Source organism: Choloepus didactylus, chromosome 9 (assembly GCF_015220235.1).
Source record: "Choloepus didactylus isolate mChoDid1 chromosome 9, mChoDid1.pri, whole genome shotgun sequence".
Classification (NCBI taxonomy): Eukaryota; Metazoa; Chordata; class Mammalia; order Pilosa; family Megalonychidae; genus Choloepus; species Choloepus didactylus.
The window spans coordinates 95,435,678-95,456,208 of record NC_051315.1 but is presented as its reverse complement, the minus strand read 5'-3'; positions in this window follow the sequence as shown (position 1 = coordinate 95,456,208).

The window sequence follows — 20,531 nt, the reverse complement described above, 5'->3', positions numbered from 1 at the left end:
TTTTGTCTGATATTAGCATAGCTACCCCTGGTTTCTTTGGCTGCACTTTCAATCTCTTTGTGTTGCTGGATCTAAGATGGGTCTCTTGTAAACAAAATATCAATGGATCATACTCCTTAATCCATTCTACCAGTTTGTATCTTTTAATTGGAGGAGTTATTCCATTCACAGTCAAAGTTATTACCGTAAAGGCAGTTCTTCCATCAACCATCTTATCCTTTTCTTTTTATTTGTCACATCTATTTTCCCCTCCCTCTTTTCTCCCCATTAAATTACCCTTCCTGATACTCTTCAGTTTTGTGCCCTTCTCCAGACCTCTCCCTCTTGTCTTTTTTTCTCAGCCAGTAGAAGTCCCTTTTGTATTTCTTGCAGTGCAGGTCTCTTGTTAACAAATTCTCTCAACTTTTTTTGTCTTTGAAAATTTAAAACTCTCCCTCAATTTTGAAGAAGTGCTTTGGTGGATAAAGAATTTGGGGCTGGCAATTTTTCTCTTTCAGGGTCTTAAATATGTCATACTACTGCCTTCTCATCTCCATGGTGTCCACTGTGTAATCAATACTTAGTCTTACATGGTTTCCCTTCTTTGTGGTGAACTGCTTCTATCTTGCTTCTCTCAGGGCTTTCTCCTTTTCAGTATTTGGCAATCTGATTAGTATATACCTCAGAGTGTGTCTATTTGGATTTTGTCTATTTGGAGTCCATTAGGCTTCTTTGATTTGGATATTTATTTTTTTAATAAAGTTTGGGGAGTTTTCCCCAACTATTTCCTTGAATAGTCTTTAGAGTCCTTTACTCTTCTCGTCAACTCTGGGACTCCAATGAGTCTTATACTTTTGCACTTCATGTTGTCCATCATTTCCCTGGGATACATTTCAAATTTTTTAAATATTTTTCTCCATTTGTTCTTTTGTATGTTCACATTCAACTGGTTTGTCCTCTAGGTCACTTATTCTTTCTTCTGCCTCTTCAAATCTGCTATTGTGTGTAGTATATTTTTAATTTGATCTACAGTCCCTTTTATTCCCATAAAATCTGCTATTTTTCTATTTATTCTCACAAACTTCTTTATGCTCTTCTAGAGTCTTCTTGATGTGCTTTATGTCTTTAGCCAACCCACTGAAGTTGTTTTGGAGATTTGCCTGTTCTTCTTTGATTATTTGCTCCAAGCTCTGTGTCTATTTTGGCTTTTAATTTGGTCTTTTGGCTTGTCTATATCTTCTTAGACCTTCATATGCTTCATGATTTTCTGTTGACTTTGGGGAATTTGCAGGATTATTTGACCATTTATTTAAAATTTAGCAGAACCACAGCTTTCTGGAGTGCACTTTCCCTGTCTTACCAGCAGATGACACCTTTGATTGGCTACTTCTCCTCAAACCCAGTCTTCCCTGACTGCAGCTGTGTGCTGGGGGGTGAGGGAGAGGGGAGAAAGGGTTTCCAAACTAGGTGGAAATCCAATCAGCACAGCATTTCTCTGTGTGCACTGGGTACTGCCGTCCCTGGGGTGGGGGGTGAGCCTTGTGCAATTCACAGGGAGTCCACTTAAGGGCACAGTGGCTGTGGCGATTCCCAGGCCTCCAGGTGGATATCTCTCTGGCTGTGGGGATGTGAGTCTCATCCTTCCCAGCCCTCAGTCAGCTCAGAAGTGCCCCACCTCCTAGTCAGCCCCCAAGGTCCTTGCCTCCAAGTGGCACCCTTCCTTAACCTACCAGCATAGACAGTAGCTCTGAGGATGAACCACCAAAGAAGAAAAAGAAATACAAGTGCTCCATCTGTATTGAACTGATAGGCTGAAAATATTAAAGTGATTCTCAAAAGGGAATTTAAAATATTTTAAATTATGTTAAGGCCAAAAAGGTTAACTGTTCAAACTTTGTAGAGTTCAAAAGTTTCCAAATGTTTACATTATAGGAGCATAAAAAGTATTAATGATGGTTTACATATATTAAGTTTTTTATTTTAAGAATTTTCTTTTGCTTTTTTATCTGTAAAATATATCTCTAAAATTTAAACAAAGCTGAAATCCAGTAAATCTGATTTTGTGATGAAACATCTTTTTCCCTGTGAAACAAATTCCATATACTGTTACATGTTAATGGTATGTATCTAACATTACTTCAGAATAATGTATAAGAATATCAGACAATGAATTTCTAATGCTTTTGGCTACATATTATTCTGCAAGATTTAATAGATTGTTACTGCAAGATTATGAGTTTTCCTTCTCTTAATAAATGTGCTCTATCTTTATGTTTACATTCAGAAAGTTTTTCTGACTTCTTGTCCTAAATGAGAAGTTCAAGGAACTTATTAATATATTTACATCTTTTGAATGGTACAAAGTTCACATTGCTTATTGTATCACTCATTATCTTCTGGTTCCTTATGTTCTTGGAGTCACACTTGTCTGAGGAAAATCATTCTAGAGGAGCCTAAAAAAGTACAAAAAAATTAAAGACTAGTTAGGAATCTAATCTTGGTATTTTTTGATAAATTTGATGTATCAGAAAAGAAAGCAGCCATGTAAAAGGGTTTCTTAAGTAAAAGTGATTATAAATATCTTTGTGTTATGACATGATATAAAAAATACCATTAAAAGTAGAAGAGAAGGTGTCAGGAAGAGGTAATTTTTGCTTAAAATAGGGCAATGTCAGTTGCTTTTGTTAAAAAGATTATTTTGTCTTTCATAAAGATTGCCTTTTGCCATTTCTGCAATTACGGTATGACAGTACATATGGTAACTAGTCACATATGGTGACACATTCACATAAATATGAATGACCTGGATTAAATCTTGTATGTTTAATAGCATGTGCACTATTGAAATCTAGTATAAAAGTGAGGTTTAAAAGGAAATACTCCAGAGTCTGGTCCACATGTGAGCATCTTATGCCATGTTTTATGAACATTCGTCTTCAGGCCCTTCTCTTTGACATCTTGGAAGGGACAGAGACATCCAGTCCATTGTTTTTGTCTTGATTTGATATTCAACTTATTAATAGACCCACAGACTTCCAGTCACCAGGCAGTATAAATACACTGGGATTCAGGTGGCCCTGAAGGTGTAGCTGCTATTTCTGGGCCCCCAGCAATATTTTTGGTAAATATTTGGCAGAGGAGAATCATATAGCACTACTCCCATACTCATTTGCTGGGCTTTCCATATATCTGGTGTCATTTATTTATTTTCTCCTTTAAAACAAAATAAATGTAAAAATATATGTTTACTTTTTATACATTGCCAAACTTAGATTTTATTCTGGTTTGCTAATGCTGCCATTTTGCAAACATCAGAAATGGATTGGCTTTTATAAAGGGGGTTTATTTGTTTACAAAGTTACAGTCTTAATGCCATAAAGTGTCCAAGGTAAGGCATACACAATAGGGTACCTTCACTGGAGAAAGGCCATTGGTGTCCAGAAAACCCATTAGCTCGGTAGGCACGTGGCTGGCATCTGCTTACTCCCAGGTTGTGTTTCAAAATGGTGTTCTCCAAAATGTTGCTCTTGGGGCGTTTTGCCCTCTCTGAACTGCAGCTCTTCTTCAAAATGTCACTCTCAATTGTTCTTCAAAATGTCACTCACAGCTGTACTGCATCTGGGCCTGCGTGGCATCCCCTCCCTTTTTTATTCAATGTTTTGAGATATTTTCACATACCATACAATCATCCAAAGTATACAATCAACTATTCACAGTACCATCATATAGTTGTGCATTCATCACCCCAATGTATTTTTTGAACATTTTCCTTATACCAGAAAAAGTGAAAATAATAAAAAATAGAAGTAAAGAAGAACACCCAAAACATCCCCCCACCCACCCCATTTTTCATTTAGTTTTTTGTCCCCATTTTTCTACTCATCCATCCATACACTGAATAAAGGGAGTGTGATCCATGAAGCTTTCACAATCACACTGTCACCTCTTGTAAGCTACATTGCTATACAATTGTCTTCAAGAGTCAAGGCTTCTAGGTTGCAGTTTGATAGATCCAGGTATTTACTTCTAGCTATTCCAATGCATTAAAACCTAAAAAGTGTTACCTATATAGTGCATAAGAATGCCCACCAGAGTGACCTCTCAACTCCATTTGGAATCTCTCAGCCACTGAAACTTTATTTTGTTTCATTTCACATCCCTCTTTTGGTCAAGATGTTCTCAATCCCATGATGTCGGGACCAGATTCATCCCCTGGAGTCATATCCTGGATTGTGTATGGCTCTTTTTAAAGTATACCAGTCATCCAATAAGGACCCACCCTGAATGGATGGGGCAAGACCTCCATAGAAATAATCCACTGAAAGGTCTTGCCCACAGTTGATTGAGTCACATCTCCATGGAAACACTGAGCCACTAGCTTCCAACCTAATCAACACTAATACATCTGCCCACACAGGATTGCATCAAAGAACATGGAGTTTTGGGGGACATAATACATCCAAACTGGCACAGATTTGAAAAACTAGTTCAGTGAGGAGGGGTGGAGGGGACCTTAAATTCCTTTCCAGAGATTGTAAATGCTACTGAGCAGGAGGAGGGGCTGGGAAAATGGGAGCATCTCCTTTCTTCCTTCCCTTTAGAGACCAGACCTAAACGGAGATCACATTTGTAAAGACAACAGAGACTCTTTAGAGACTGGAATGGGCCCCACTGTCAGGCAGAATGGACTGGAAAATTGCGGTTTCCCTGAGTTTGGTTTGTTTTCATTTCCCATCATGCTGCAGCCTCACTTCAGAGGACATGCTGTGAGCTAAAGGGCATTCTGTTAGCAGATAAGATCTTTCAAAGCTGCAAACAACTGGACCAGGGAACTTTTTTGTTTTAATGCATTTGCTTTTTCCTTGTGAACTGCATTGATAGAATGTCCTTATTACAGTTTTTTATTAGAAGTGTTACTATAAAATATGTTTGCCTACATTCCTCCTAATTCTAGTCCTGCTTTCTTCTGTATGTTTTCTCCTTTGTATTAATTAGCCAGATGAATTTTATGTCATTGTGTTTGGAGCTTAACCATATTTTTAAAGACTAGAGGTATAGAGATTGGCTTTTTGTTCTTTAATTTAAAAAGTGAACATGCTGTAGCTGAAAAAGGGCTCTGCCATTGCTCTCTAGTTTCCTTTCAACCAGTCTTGAAATGAATCTCTCTGGGTGCTGCCTCCCCCTCCAAGGGATCCCCGCTGCTGACCATGGCCACCCTCCTTGTGACCTCTGGATGGTAACCTAAAACACCACACTCACCACCTTCAAAGGTAAACATTACTGTTTGCACTGCCTACATGTTAAATGGTTTCTCCCCATCCTTTCACTTTCCTTACTTTTGTGTTATTGCTCATTGAAAGTTTTCTTCAGTGAATTTTCCAGGGCACCATCATTTCTGACCCCCAAAGCATCTCCTCACCCTCTTTGTGTGCATTTTTTAACCAAATGCAGTAGACAAGCAAATCACCCTTTGGGGCAGCAGAATTTCTAGTTTAGCAGAATCACTGTATAGATAAACATGTTGATATATATGTGTGTGTGTGTGTGTGTCTATGTGTGTGTGTGTGTGTGTATATATACATATATCAAACCAAATTTCTTATAGTTGAGGTATAGCTTTATGGATGAGGAGGAAGAGGAGCTTTTTAAAAGTCAGCATCAGCATTGGAGTATTAAAGAAACATGGAAAGCAGTCCAGGCTGCATCTTCAAACAGGAGGCCATGGCATGGCACCGGGTGCCTTCATTCCAACTTGCCACAGTGGAGGCAGGTGGCGCTGAAGGGTACCACTGCTCTCTGGTCCCCAATACTCAAGGGCATGGATGGGTGAGGGGGCAGCAAATCAAGAATGGCTGGATTTTTCCATCCCGTTTGCTTTGACCACATGTATTGAGCTGCAGCCTCTGATATTATGTTTCCAAAAATGGTATCCATTAGGATGGAAAGAAAATGAATCTGTAGAAATGTTTACCTTTCAGGTGTCCATGGGTTCAGAAAGACTCACTCCCTAGAATGAGATCAGGGAAGAGGGACCTAATGGCACTCAAAGTCACCAGTCCAAGGAGCTATGGCTCCCTCCCCAAGATCTTTCTCTACAGGCTCATTTTAGCTCAATAACCCTATGAAATTCCTCATCTGTTGTGTTCCACCACTGTACAGTTTCTGTAATAAAATGTGTTAATTCATGTTAATCTTTGTGAGAATTATTGCACGCAACAGTATTTTCTCACGTACCTCTTTTTCCTGTGTGAATTGTCCCTCTTTTCTCTTTTATTTATAAATGTCTACTTTTTTAAAGACAAACCAGTGTGTCGTAGAACTATATGTAACCTATTCCTTAATCTCATATAATAGGTATGTGTGCCAGTTTGAATGTATTATGTCCCCCCAAATGCCATTATCTTTGATGTAATCTTGTGTGGGCAGACCTATCAGTGTTAATTAGATTGTAATTCTTTGAGTGTTTCCATGGAGATGTGCCCCACCCAACTGTGGGTGATGACTGTGATTGGATAATTTCCATGGAGGTGTTGGCCCGCCCATTCAGGGTGGGTCTGAATTAAATTACTGGAGCGCTATATAAGATCAGACAGAAGAAGCAAGCTGCAACAGCCAAGAGGGACACTTTGAAGAAAGCACAGGAGCTGCAGATGAGAGACAGTTTGAAGACAACCATTGAAAGCAAACTCTTGCTCCGGAGAAGCTAAGAGAGGACAAATACCCCAAGTGCAACTAAGAGTGACATTTCTGAGGAACTGCAGCCTAGAGAGGAACGTCCTGGGAGAAAGCCATTGAAAGCAGAACTTTGGAGCAGACGCCAGCCACGTGCCTTCCCAGCTAACAGAGGTTTTCCGGACACCATTGACCATCCTCCAGTGAAGGTACCCGATTGCTGAAGTGTTACCTTGGACAATTTATGGCCTTAAGATGGTAATTGTGTAATCAAATAAAACCCCTTTTATAAAAGTCAATCTGTCTCTGGTGTTTTGCATTCTGACAGCATTAGCAAACTAAAACAATATGTTATAAGAATGGATATTTTACTGGCTTTAGAATGTTTTACAAGGAAAATAATTCTTAACTCATCAAGTTCTTGCTACTAAAATGCTTGTGTTTTTCATCATGACATCATGTGCTTCTAAATTAATAATCACTTCCATTGCAGAAAAATGGAACGAATTTATATTAGTCTTGGAAACTAACAATAGCATTGTAAACTTATGAGATGATTTTTACAGAAAAAAATTATAGAAGAATGTAGTTATTTTAATTTTAATATTACTAACTGTAGGGTGAGAAGGGGGGGTTCCATTGTGGTGAACTATGTTATGGCTTGTTACTTGCAGTTTCTTTTTGACCTTTTTTTTTGGGTCTCTGAGGTGAAATGAGTTACTAATTAAAAATTTGCAAACTCACATGCATATTGTGTATGTGCAGAAATATAATCACATTTTGTCTTGGAATTATATTAAATGGTTTGAAATCACTGTAAAAATGGAAATACTGTACAATATTTCTTAAAAGTAAAATACTTTGTGGTGATGAGACTATCTGGTTTAACATCACATTATTCTGTGATGTCTTTTCAACTTTTTTAGAAAGTGTTATCATTTGTAGAAAAATGTAACATTGGGTTCAATATTATATTGATTTGGGTTCAATAACTATGGTTTTGGTTCAATAACTTGGTTTGGGTTCAATAACTATGAATACTAAGTCATTTTTATATTTTTATGAGAAAGTAGAAGAAAATTAGTTTAAAATGAAATGGCCTTCTATTTAATCTTGAAAAAAAATATGTATGTTGTGAGTTTAAGGAAACTGTGATTACTTGTAAGTTTTACAGAACTCTTTGCTTTCAATGATTATAAATAAACTCTCAAAATATCATTTCAAATTCTTCATGCAGAATGTATCAATTTTCAGGTAAACTTAATAAACTCTTAATGAAACGCATTTTACAATATTTGCAGTCTCTATAAGGTTAATTGTTTTGGCTTGCTAAAGCTGATGAAATGCAATATATCAGAAATGGTTTTGTTAGCTTTCACAATGGGGAGTTATTAACCTACAATTTTCAGTTCTTAGAGTGTGAAAATGTCCAAACTTCAGGCATCAACAGGGTAATACCTGGACTCTAAAAGATAGGCTACCAACATCTGGGACACCTCTGTCACATGGGACATCTGGCATCTGCTGGTCCTTCCCTCCCAGGTTTTGCTGCTTCAGCTTCTGGCTTTTCCATCTGTGGCTTCCTTCCTCAGATTCTGTGTATTTTTCATCTCTCTTAGCTTCTGTATGTGTTTTATCCTCTTATAAAGGGCCCCAGGAAGAGGATCAAGAGCCACCCTGAATGAGGTGGGTCTCATCTCAATTGAAATAACCTATTCAAAAGGTCCCACCCACAACAGGTCTATACCTACAGTTATGGATTTTTCTGGGGTACATAACAGCTCCAAACTACCACGGTAATTTTGGCAGTTAAAGAACAAGGAGGAGGAAAGAAATGTGTACATATGTTGCAATACTTGCAGTTAATAAAACTCACAGTTTGTGTTAAAAAAAAAAAAAGTCAAACAACTCAACTTAAAAATGGACAAAAGATGTGAACAGACATTTTTCCAAAGAAGATATACAAATGGCTAAAAAGCACAAGAAAAGATGATCAACATAACTAGCTATTAGGGAAATGCAAATCAAAACCACTATGTGATATCATTTCACACAAGAATGACAGTAGGCATTCCAGCTTTTAGAGGGAAAGTTTTCAGTCTTTCACCATTGAGTATGACACTAGCTGTGGGTTTATCATGTTGGGAAAGTTTCCTTTTACTACTATTTTTTAAGTGTTTTTATCCAGAAAGGATACTGGATTTTGTCAAATGACTTTTCTAAATCAATGGAGATTATCATGTAGTTTTCCTCCTTTGTTTTGATAATGTGGTATATTACATTAATTGACTTTCTTATGTTGACCTACTCTTGCATACCTGAAATAAAACCCACTTGGTCATGGTGTATCATTCTTTTAATGTGCTGTTGGATATGATTTGCAAGAATTTTGTTGAAGATTTTTGCATCTATATTCATAAGAGACATTGGTCTGAACTTTTCTTTTTTTGTAGTATCTTTATCTGGCTTTGGTATTAGGGTGATGTTGAACTCATAGAAGTGTTCTACTCTTCAATTTTTTGCAAGAGTATGAACAGGATTCATATTAAATTCTTCATGGAATGATTGGTAGAATTCACCTGTGAAGCCATCTGTTCCTGGGCTTTTCTTGATTGGGAGGTTTTTGATGACTGATTAAATCTCTTTACTTCTAATTGATCTGTTGAAATTTTCTATTTCTTCTAGAGTCAGTGTATGTTGTTCTTGTGTTTCTAGAAAACTGTGTTGTTTGATTGAGGCATTTAATCAATTAACATTCAATGTTATTACTATAATGACAGTACTTAGCTCAACTATTTTATCTTGTGGCTTTTTATGTCATATCTTATTTTCATCTCTCTTTATATCCTTTTAGTTACCTTTACTGAAATTCTTAATTCTGATACTCTCCTGAAGGCCTCTCTCTCCTGTCCTTTCCTTTCAGCCTGCAGGAATCCCTTTAGTACTTAGGGCAGGTCTCTTTTTAATGAGACCTCTCAGTCTCTGTTTATCTATCAATATCTTAAACTCCTCCTTTTTGAAGGATAGTTTTGCTGGATAAAGAATTGCTGGCTGGCAGTTTTTCTTTCACTATCTTGAATATATCATACCACTGTCTTCTCACCTCCATGATTTCTGATAAGAAATCAGGACTTAGTCTTATTGTGCATTCCTTGAATGTGATGAATCATTTTTCTCTTGTTGTTTTCAGAATTCTGTCTTTATCTCTGGCATTGACATCCTGAGTATGTGTCTTTGGGTAGGTCTATTTGGATTTATATGGTTTGAAGTACATTGTGCTTATTGGACATGGATATCAATGTCTTTCAAAAGGAAGTTCTAGACTATTATTTCCTCAAATATTCCTTCTGTCCCTTTTCCTTTCTCTTTCTGGAACACCCATGATGTTAACATTTGTGTGCTTTATGTTGTTAATCATTTCCATGAGACTCTCTTTGATTTTCCCCATTCTTTCCTCTATCTGTTATTTCGTCTGTCCAAATTTGGATGCTTTATCTTCTAGCTCACTGATCCTTTTTCTGCCTCTTCAAATCTGCTGTCATATGCCTCTAGTGTATTTTTTATTTCATCTCGTATGCCTTTCTTTCCATAAGAGCTGTTATTTTTCTTAGAATGCTTTCAAATTGTTCTTTATGCTCATCCATTGTTTTTTTAAACATCCTTTATCTCTTTAGTCATCTCCTTGGATTGGTTTAGGAAATTTTTGAACATTTTTTATAAGTTGTTCTGGATTTTGTAGCTCCTCCAACATTTTGATTTTCTCCTTTCTCTGGGCCATATCTTCCTATTTCTTGGTATGACTTATTATTTTCTGCTGATTTCTGGGAATTGGATTTTCTTGGTGAGCTTACTCTGAAGGTTGGATTCTCTCTCTTGTCAAAGCTTTTGTTGTTGATTAGGTTTGTGTTGATTTTGTTCTTTGACACTTGTGTTTTTATCAGTAATACCAAACCAAGGCTGGGCCAGTGACCCATGAAGGGGCATACTCCAGTTTATCAGGACCCTGGGAGGAAGGTCAGGTAAAGATGCCAAAAAGTCTTTAATTCTGCTCCCCAAGGGTAGGCTTTCATGGCCTGCCCAGCATATGACCCTCTCACCCAAAAGCCTTTTAGATGTCTTTCTGGAGGTGTGCCTTCCACACCTGCCAGCACATGGCACTCCTTGGCAACCTATTCTCCTCAGCCCTCAGAAGGCAGGCTATTCTTAGCTGTCAGCTTCAGACAATGGCATAGCTGCACTTGGCCAGGTAGGTTGAAAGCTCCAGTTCCAGCAGTCCAAATTTGCTGGCCAAAAGCTGGAGCAGTGTCAGATCATGTACCACCCCACCCCCCAATTCTTGGTAGGTTAGACTTCCATTGCCCTCTCAGTCTGTAGCTGCCCGTCTGCCAGGGACCAAGACCCTGAAGCTTTCTGTTCCGAGCGGGGGAAGGGTGCCAGAAACCAGGCTAAGTGGTGTTACTCACAATCTCTCACTGCAGCTTCTCCATTTCTTCATCCCACTCTTTTCTGGGTGTTGCCCCGTACTCTTCCTGATCTACAGAGATCCAGAACCATTGCTCCAGACACTTCCTGCCTGTTCGCTGGTTGTTTTTCTGGGAGAAAAGTGAGCCCAGTCTCTCCCTAATCAGCTCTCTTGGATCCTGCAGACCAACTGATTTTTTTGTTTGTTTGTTTGTTTTGTTTTCAGTTTACTTTATTTCTAATCAAAATGATAACATTTTCATCACCCCCAAAAGAAACTCTGTACCTGTTAGCATCACCCTCCATTTGTCCTTTCCACTCTAGCTCCTGTGTTCCCTAATCTATTTTCTATCTTTGTAGCTCTGCCTATTCTGGACATTTCATAGAAACAAAATCATACAATAAGTGATCTTTTGTGTCTAGTTTCTTTCACTCAGCATAGTGTTTTCAGGGTTCATCCATTTTGTTGCATGTTGTATATTGCATTACCTTTTTTTTCTTTTTTTTTTTTTATTTTGAAATAAATTCAAAGTTATAGGCACAGCTGCAAAAACAATACTAACCCCATACACAGAACTCCATCATACCCTGACCCCCTCCCCCGATAGCCCAAACCACCAACTTTAACATGCTGTCACATCGCTATTTCTTTCCCTCCCTCCCTATCTGTCATCCGTCATCTATTGTTCTGTCTTCTGAACATATGAGAGCTAGCTGCACACACCCTTGAACACACACTATAATTCACATATATACCTCCAATGAACAAGAACATTCTTTTATGCAATCCCATTAAGCGCAGCCAAGAAGTACAAGAGACTCAACAATGCTACAAAGCTTACATTCTATATTTCCTTTTCCTTATGTCTCAACTGTGTCCCTTTGAGCCTCCTGTCCTCCATCCTCCAATCCCATCCAGGTTCATCCTTGGCATTCAATTGTTACCTATTTAGACTGTCTTTTTTTTTCAATTGTGGAAACATATATGCAGCCTAAATCTTCCCATTCCACCCCCTCCCTAGCCTTCCATTAGCGGGATTAATCATGCCAACTGATTTTTGACAAGGCTGCTAAGTCAACACAACTGAGAAAAAATAGTCTCTTCAACAAATGGAGTTGGGAGAAATGTATGTCCATATGCAAAAGAATGAAGAGGACCCCTGTCTCCCACCATACACAAAAATTAATTCAAAATGGATCAAAGACCTAAATATAAGTACCAAAACTATGAGATTCATAGAAGAAAATGTAGGAAACATCTTAAAGATGTTGTGGTAGGCAATGATTTCTTAGACTTTACACCCAAAGCACAAAAAGTGAAGGAAAAAGAGATAAATGGAAAATTACAAACTTTTGTGCCTCAAGGACTTTGTCATGAAAATGAACAGAAAACCTACTCAATGGGAGAAAACATTTGGAAACCACATATGTGATAAGGGCTTAATATCCAGAATATGTAAAGAAATCCTACAACTCAACAATAAAAAGACAAACAACCCAATTTTTAAAAATGGGCAAAAGTCTAGAATAGATATTTCTCCAAAGAGAAAGGACAATGGCTAAAAAGCACATGAAAAGATGCTCAACATCACTAGCTATAGGGAAATGCAAATCAAAACCACAATGAGATATCATTTCATACCCCTTAGAATGGACACTAAAAAAAAAAAACACAGAGAAATCTACAAGTGTAGGAGAGGTTGTGGAGAAATAGGAACACTCATTCATTGCTGGTGGGAATATAGAATGGTGCAGCCATTGTGGAAGACAGTTTGGCAGTTCCTCAGGAAGCCAAGTATATAACTACCATAGGATCTGGCAATTCCATTACTAGGTATATATACCAAATAACTGAAAACAGGGACTCAAACAGACATTTTCACACCAATGTTCATTGCAGCATTATTCACAATGGTAAATGATGGAAGCAGCCCAAGTGTCATTCAACTGATGAATGGATAAACAAAATGTGGTATTTACATACAATTGAATATTATTCTGCTGTAAGAAGCAATGAAGTCATGATATATGTGATAACATGGATGAATCTTGAGGACATTATATTGAGTGAAATAAGCCAGTCACAAAAGGACAAAGATTGTATGATCTCATTGATATGAACTAATTATAATAAGCAAACTCAAAGAATTAGAATCTAAAATGTAGGTTACCACAATATAGACTGGGATTAGAGAATGGGGAGTTGATGCTTAACTTGTACAAAATTTCTGTTTAGTTTGATGGTAAAAGTTTGGAAATGGATGGTTGTAATGGTAGCACATTATTGTGTGTGCAATCAACAGCACTGAACTATTAGAAATGAATAAGGTTAAAAGGGGAAATATAGTATGTATATATTACTAGAATAAAAATTAAAAGATAAACATAGGACTGTACAACACAGTGAACCCTATTGTAGATGATGGACTATAGTTGATAGTTCAAGTATACGGATATTCTCTTATGAGTTATAACAAATATACAATACTAATACATTGACATTGTGTTAATAATAGGGTGGTATATGGGAAAAATATACCTAATGTACATTATCAATGATAGATAATAGTACATTTTTAATAATCTTTCAATAATTGTAACAAATTTTCATAGCAATGCAAGGCGTTGATGGTGGGATGGTGTACGGGAATCCTGTATTTTATCCAACATTGTTTTATAAATCTACAACTTCACTTAAAAAATCGAAACTTTTAAAAAATGCTTAAGGAGATGAAGGAAAACACAGAAAAAGCACTAAAGGATATCAGAAAAATAAAGAGAAATATGAGAATCTCAGTAAAGAAACAGAAATTCTTAAAGGAACCAAAGAGAACTACTGGAGTTGAAGACCAAAATAACTAAAATTAAAAATCCCAGAAGGGTTTCAACAGCAGATTGGAGCTGGCAGAAGAAATAACCAAAGACCTCGAAGACAAGAAAATTGAAATGAGGTAGGCTGAGAAGCAGAAAGAAAAAAGAATATAAAAAGCAGAAATAAACGAAGACACTTTGGGGACACCATCAAGTGTACCAATATATACATGATGGGAATCACAGTAAAAGAAGAAAGAGTGAAAGGGGCAGAGGGAATATTCAAAGAGATAATGACAGAGAATTTCTCAAACTTAGCAAAAGAAATGAAGTGCACATTCAAGAAACCTAGAAAACACCAAACAGGATAAACATGAAGAAAAATATACCCCATCATGTATTGATTACACTGTCAAATGCAAAGGACAAGGAGAGAGTTCTGAGAGCTGCAAGAGAAAAGCAGCATATTGTTTACAAGAGAGTCCCAAGTAGATTGAGTGCTGATTTCTCATCAGAAACCAGGTAGCTGAAAATGTAGTGGGCTGAAATATTAAATTGCTGAAAGAAAACAATGGCCACTCAAGAATTTTATATCTGGTGAGACTTTCTGTCAAAAATAAAGAAGAGATTAAGACATTCCCAAATAAACAAAAGCTGAGGGAGTTCATCACCACTTGATCTGCCCTACAAGCAATGCTATAGGGAGTTCTCCCAACTGAAAGGATAGGACATTAGACAGTGGTTCAAAGCAGTATAAAGAAATAAAGACATTCAGTAATTATAACCATTTGAGTAATTATAAATGCCAGTATTATTCTATTGTATTCTATTTTTTGCATGTAACTCTACTGCATAATTCCTACAGGTGCTAAAATGCAAATGCACAAAAAATAATGTTAAATCAATGGTTTTGGAAATACAATGTAAAATATAATTGGTAACAATCACAAAAAAAAGGTGGGGGGACGGAGGGGTGTAGAAAACTTTATTTGTGTGCTATTGAAGTCAAGTTGGTATCAAAACAAATACGATTGTTTTATATTTAGGATATTAAGTTTTAACCGTATGGTAGTCACAAGGAAAATATATGAAAAATACATCCAGATAGAAAAGAGAACATAGTTAATATGATTCAACACCAAAAATCAAATAAATTTAAAAGTAGGCATTAATGGAAGAATAGAGGGACAAAAAGTTATAAGACTTACAAAGAAGAAATAGCAAAATCACAGGAAAAGCCCTGCATTATCAGTAGTGACTTAAAATGCAAATGAATTAAACTCTTCCTTCAAAAGGCAGAGATTGGCAACATGGCTAAAAACGCATGGCCCAACTGTATGCTGTTTATAAGAGACTCACCTTAAATTCAAATATACAAGTAGATTGAAAGTGAAAGGATGGAAAAAATATACTATGCAAGTAGTAACCAAAAGAGAGCTAAGACGGCTATACAAATATCAGATAAAATAACTTTAAATAAAAAACAGTTATGAGGAACAAAGATGGTCATTATATAATGATGGGGGGGCAATTCAATAATAAAATGTAACAATTATATCTGCAACCCTGTTGTTTGGTATATATTTGAAAAAACTGAAAGCAGAGACATGAATAGGCATTTGCACACTGGTGTTTATGGAGGTAGTATTCACAATTTGCAATGGATGGAGGAGATGGTCTAAGGGTACATTGATGGGTGACTGGAAGGGTGAACTGTGGTGTACACATACAATGGAATATTGAGCAGCTGCAAGAAGGAATGAAGTTGTGAGGCATGCAACTAGGTAAATGAAGCTTGAGGACATTATATTGAGTGAAATGAGTCAGAAATGAAAAGACAAATATTGCAAGGCCTCTTTAATATAAACTAATTATAAAGAACAAATGCTGAGAGTTGAATTTGAGAACATAGGTTATCAGGGGAGAGAACATGGGCAGAGATTGGGCAATTGACAATGCAAGTGTACAGAATGTTCAATAAGTCTTATTGTAAAGGTTCCTAGATTGTAAGCTATTGTAGCAGTCATATCTATTACTGACTTTTAACTGTTATTTAAGAGATGTTTATTTGGTAGACAATTTACATTCTCTGTAACACTCCACCTAATTTAACCTGTATGGTCAGTTTGCTTAAACAACAAATTACATGGAACCTAGAATAGGGAATGAGAGTTTGTTATTCTGTACATCTTAATGTAATACCCTGAAACATTCTAGAGTATTCTGGGTAGAAAATAAAAAAGTGTATGCAAAGTCCCCTTGAGGGACTGAGGAAAAATGTGGAAATATTAAACTTCCCCTACTATATTTATTTATATAAATATATATATTTATATATATAAATACTAGGGGGGAATAAGGGGTATGGGATGTTTTGGGTGTTCTTTTTTATTTTCATTTTTATATTTTTCTTTATTTTGGAGTAATGGAAATGTTCCAAAATTGATTGTGGCAATGAATGCACAACTATATGATGATACTGTGATCCACCGATTGTATACATTGGATGGATTATATGGTCTGTGAATATATCTCAATAAAATTGCATTCATATATATATATATGCATCTGACAGCAGAGACTCAAAATAAATAAAGCAAATACTGACAGCTTGGAAGGTAGAAGTTGATGGTTCTACATTAAAAGCATCAGACTTCAATACAGCAATTTCAATAACAGATAGAACATTTAGACAGATCAATAAGGAAATACCAATCTTGAACAATACCCTAAACAACTAGACCTAACAGACATATATGGAACACTTCACCATTACCAACAGAATACACATTCTTCTTGAGTGCACAGGCATCATTCTCCAGGATAGACCATGTCTTAGGTCACAATACAAGTCTCAATACAATAAAAAATATTGACATCACTTAATGTATCTTCTCTGCCCACAGTGGATTCTCTGTGTTATCAATAACAGAGGAAGAAATGGAAAATTCACAAATATGTGGAAATTAAAGGGGAAATCACAAGGGAAATGAGGAAATACCTTGAAGCAAATGAAAATGAAACTACATCATTCTAAAACTTATGGGATCAACAGTGGCAGGGATGAGAGGGAAATTTGTAGCTCTAAATGCTTACATTTACAGCAGAATTTTATCAAACATTCTAAGAAGACAATGCCAATTTGCTCAAAGTCTTAAAAAAAAAAAAAAAACAGAATAGACTGGAACATTCCCTCATTCATGCTATGAAGCCATCATCCTCATACCATAAAAGACTTAACTCCAATTCTGATCAAACTCTTCCCAAAAATTGAAGAGGAGGTAACACTCCCTAACTTATTCTTTGAGGCCAACATTACTCTCATACAAAGCCAGATAAAGATAATACAAGAAAAGAAAATTACAGACCAATATCTCTTATGAATATAGATTTTAAAATCCTCAAAAAAAAAAAAACACTAGCAAACTGAATCCAACATCACCTTAAAAGAATTATACAGCATGATCAAGTGGGATCTATCCCAGCTATGCAAGGACAAAAGAAAATCAATTAATATACCACATCAGCAGAATGGAGAAAAAAGAAAAAAAAAAAACACAATCATCTCAATTGATGCAGAAAAGACATTTGACAAAATGCAGCACCACTTCCTCATACAAACACATAGAAAACTAGGGATAGAAAGAAACTTCCTCAATATTATAAAGGGCATTCTACTTAATAGTGAAAGACTGAAAACTTTCCCTCTAAGATCATGTACAAGTCAAGGATGCCCACTGTCATGACTGTTATTCAACACTGTACTGGAAGTTCTTGCCAGAGCAACTTGGCAAATATACAAAATAAAATAAAATAAAGTAGTCATCCACATTGGAAAGGAAGAAGGAAAACTTTCCCTACTTGTAGATGACATGATTCTATATACAGAGAATCCAGAAAAACTTACAACCAAGCTCCCAAAGCTAATAAATGAATTTAGCAAAGTGTTGGAGTACAAGATCAAACCCCCAAAATCAGTAATGTTTCTGTACACAAACAATGAACAACTGGAAGAAGAAATCAAGAAAAAAATTCCACTTATAATAGCAACTAAAGGAATCAAATTATCTAGGAATAAATCTAACCAAGGATGTCAAGGACTTCTACACAGAAATCTACAAAACATTGCTGAAAGAAATCAAAGAGGGTCTAAATAAATGGAAGCACATTCAGTGTCCATGGATTGGAAGACTAAATATTGTTAAGATGTCAATTCTACCAAAATTGATTTATAGATTCAATGCAATTCCAATAAAAATTCCAACAACTTTATTTGCAGAAATGGAAAAGCCAATCATCAAATTTATATGGAAGGGCAAAGGGATCCAAAGAGCTAAAGCCATCTTGAAAAAGAAGAATGAGGTTGTAAGATCACACTTCCTGATCTTAAAACATATTACAAAGCCACAGTGATAACAGCATGGTACTGGTACAAGAACAGACATATTAAACCAATGGAATAGAATTAGAAATCAACCCTCACATTTATGGCACTGGCAAGGGGGCAAAGACCTCTCAATTGGGAAAGGTTCATCTCTTCAACAAATTTAATAAATGGTGCTGGGAAAACTGGATCTCCGTTTGCAAAAGAAAGAATGAGGAACCCTACCTCACACATTATACAAAAATGAGTGCAAAATGGATCAAAGACTGAAATATAAGAGCCACATTGTCAATCTCCTAGCAGAATATGTAAGGAAGCATCTTCAGGACCTTGTGTTAGGGAATGGTTTCTTAGACTTTGCATCTTCAGGACCTTGTGTTAGGGAATGGTGTCTTAGACTTTACACCCAACAAAAGAAAAATAGGTAAATGGGACCTCATCAAAATTTAAAACTTTTGCACCTCAAAGGATGTTATCATGAAAGTAAGAAAACAACCTACACAATGGGAGAAAATATTTGGCAACCACATATCCAGTAGGTTTAACATTCAGAATATGTAAAGAAATACTTCAGCATAACAAGAAAAAGACAAACAATACAATTTAAATATTAGACAGAAGGGAATAGCTCTCTCTCCAAAGATGATATGGAAATGGCCAAAAAGCACATGAAAAGATGCTTAACTTCATTACCCATCATGGAAATGCAAATCAAAACCACAATGAAATACCATTTCATATCCACTAAAATAGCTACTATTTAAAAAAACATGGAAAATTACAAGTTTTGAAGAGGATGTGGAGAAATAGGGGCACTCATTCATTGTTGGTGGCAATGTAAAATGATGCAGCCACTGTGGATGAGTTCGTCAGTTCTTCAAAAAGTTAAATATAGAATTACCATATGACTCAGCAGTCCCACTACTAGGTATAATGCCAAATAATTGAAAGCAGGGACTCAAACAGATATTTGCACACCAGTTTTCATAGTGGCATTATTCACAATTGCCATAAAATGGATGAATGGATAGCAAAATGTGGTATACACACACACACACACACACACACACACAATGGAATATTATTGAGCTATGAATAGGAATGAAGTTCTAATATATGCAACAACATGGATGAACCTTAAAGGCATTATACTAAGTGAAATAAGCCAGACACAAAAGGACAATATTGTATGCATTCACTGATACGAAATAATTATAATAAGCTCACAAAGTCAGGGTCTAGAGTATAGGTTACCAAGGAACAGGGTAGGTACAGGGAATGGGAAGTTGAGACTTAAAATGTACAGAGTGCCCATTTGGAACAATGGAGATATTTTACTGATAGATGGTGGTAATGGTAACACAACATTGTGAATGCAATTAACAGCACTGAAATACATATCTGAATATGGTTGAAAGGGGACATGTTAGGTTGTAAGTGTGGTAATTGAATAAAAATGTGAAGAAAAATGTCCATGGGAGTGCACTACACAAAGAATGAACCCAAAGTTAAAGCACAGACTACAACTAATAGTACAGTTACACAAATGCACCTTCATCAATTGTAACAAATGTACCACACCAATGCTAGTTGTTAATAATGGGGTAGTATATGGAAATACTGTATTTTATGCATAGTTGTTCCATAAACCCACTGATTTATCAACCAAGTGTTGCTCACCTGCAATTCTGTAGGGTGTGTTCCATTTTCTCAGAAAGACTCTGCAGGGAACTTTGTTTTGTCTTCTGGAAAATCATTTCTCAGAAAGGGTCCCTCCTGGCAATGCCCAATGCAAGTGGCCACTTTATTTTACTTAACAGTATCAATATTGGTTCATCATTTGTGACAAGTGTACCACACTAATGCAAGATGTTAATAATAAGAGAAGCTGTGGGGGTGAGTTGGGAAAGGAAGTATATGGGAACTCTGTACCTTCTGCACAATTTTTCTGTAATCCTACAACTGTTCTAAAAAATTAATTCTATTTTTAAAAACTCTTAAAAACAAAGAAGAGAAAAGGTAAAAAGAATGTGTAGGCCCTAGCCCCTTCTTGAGTATGGGAAATTCTACTGCCTGTAGGTGGTATCTAGGTACCAGCTTGATGCCAACAGTCTTCCTCTGCTGAACTGATATTTCCACAAGTGGTGATGAGCTTCAGTCTCATGAGTGGGACCTTCAAAGACACTTGGTCTTCTATCTACCAGGGAAACTGTGGCCACTTCTT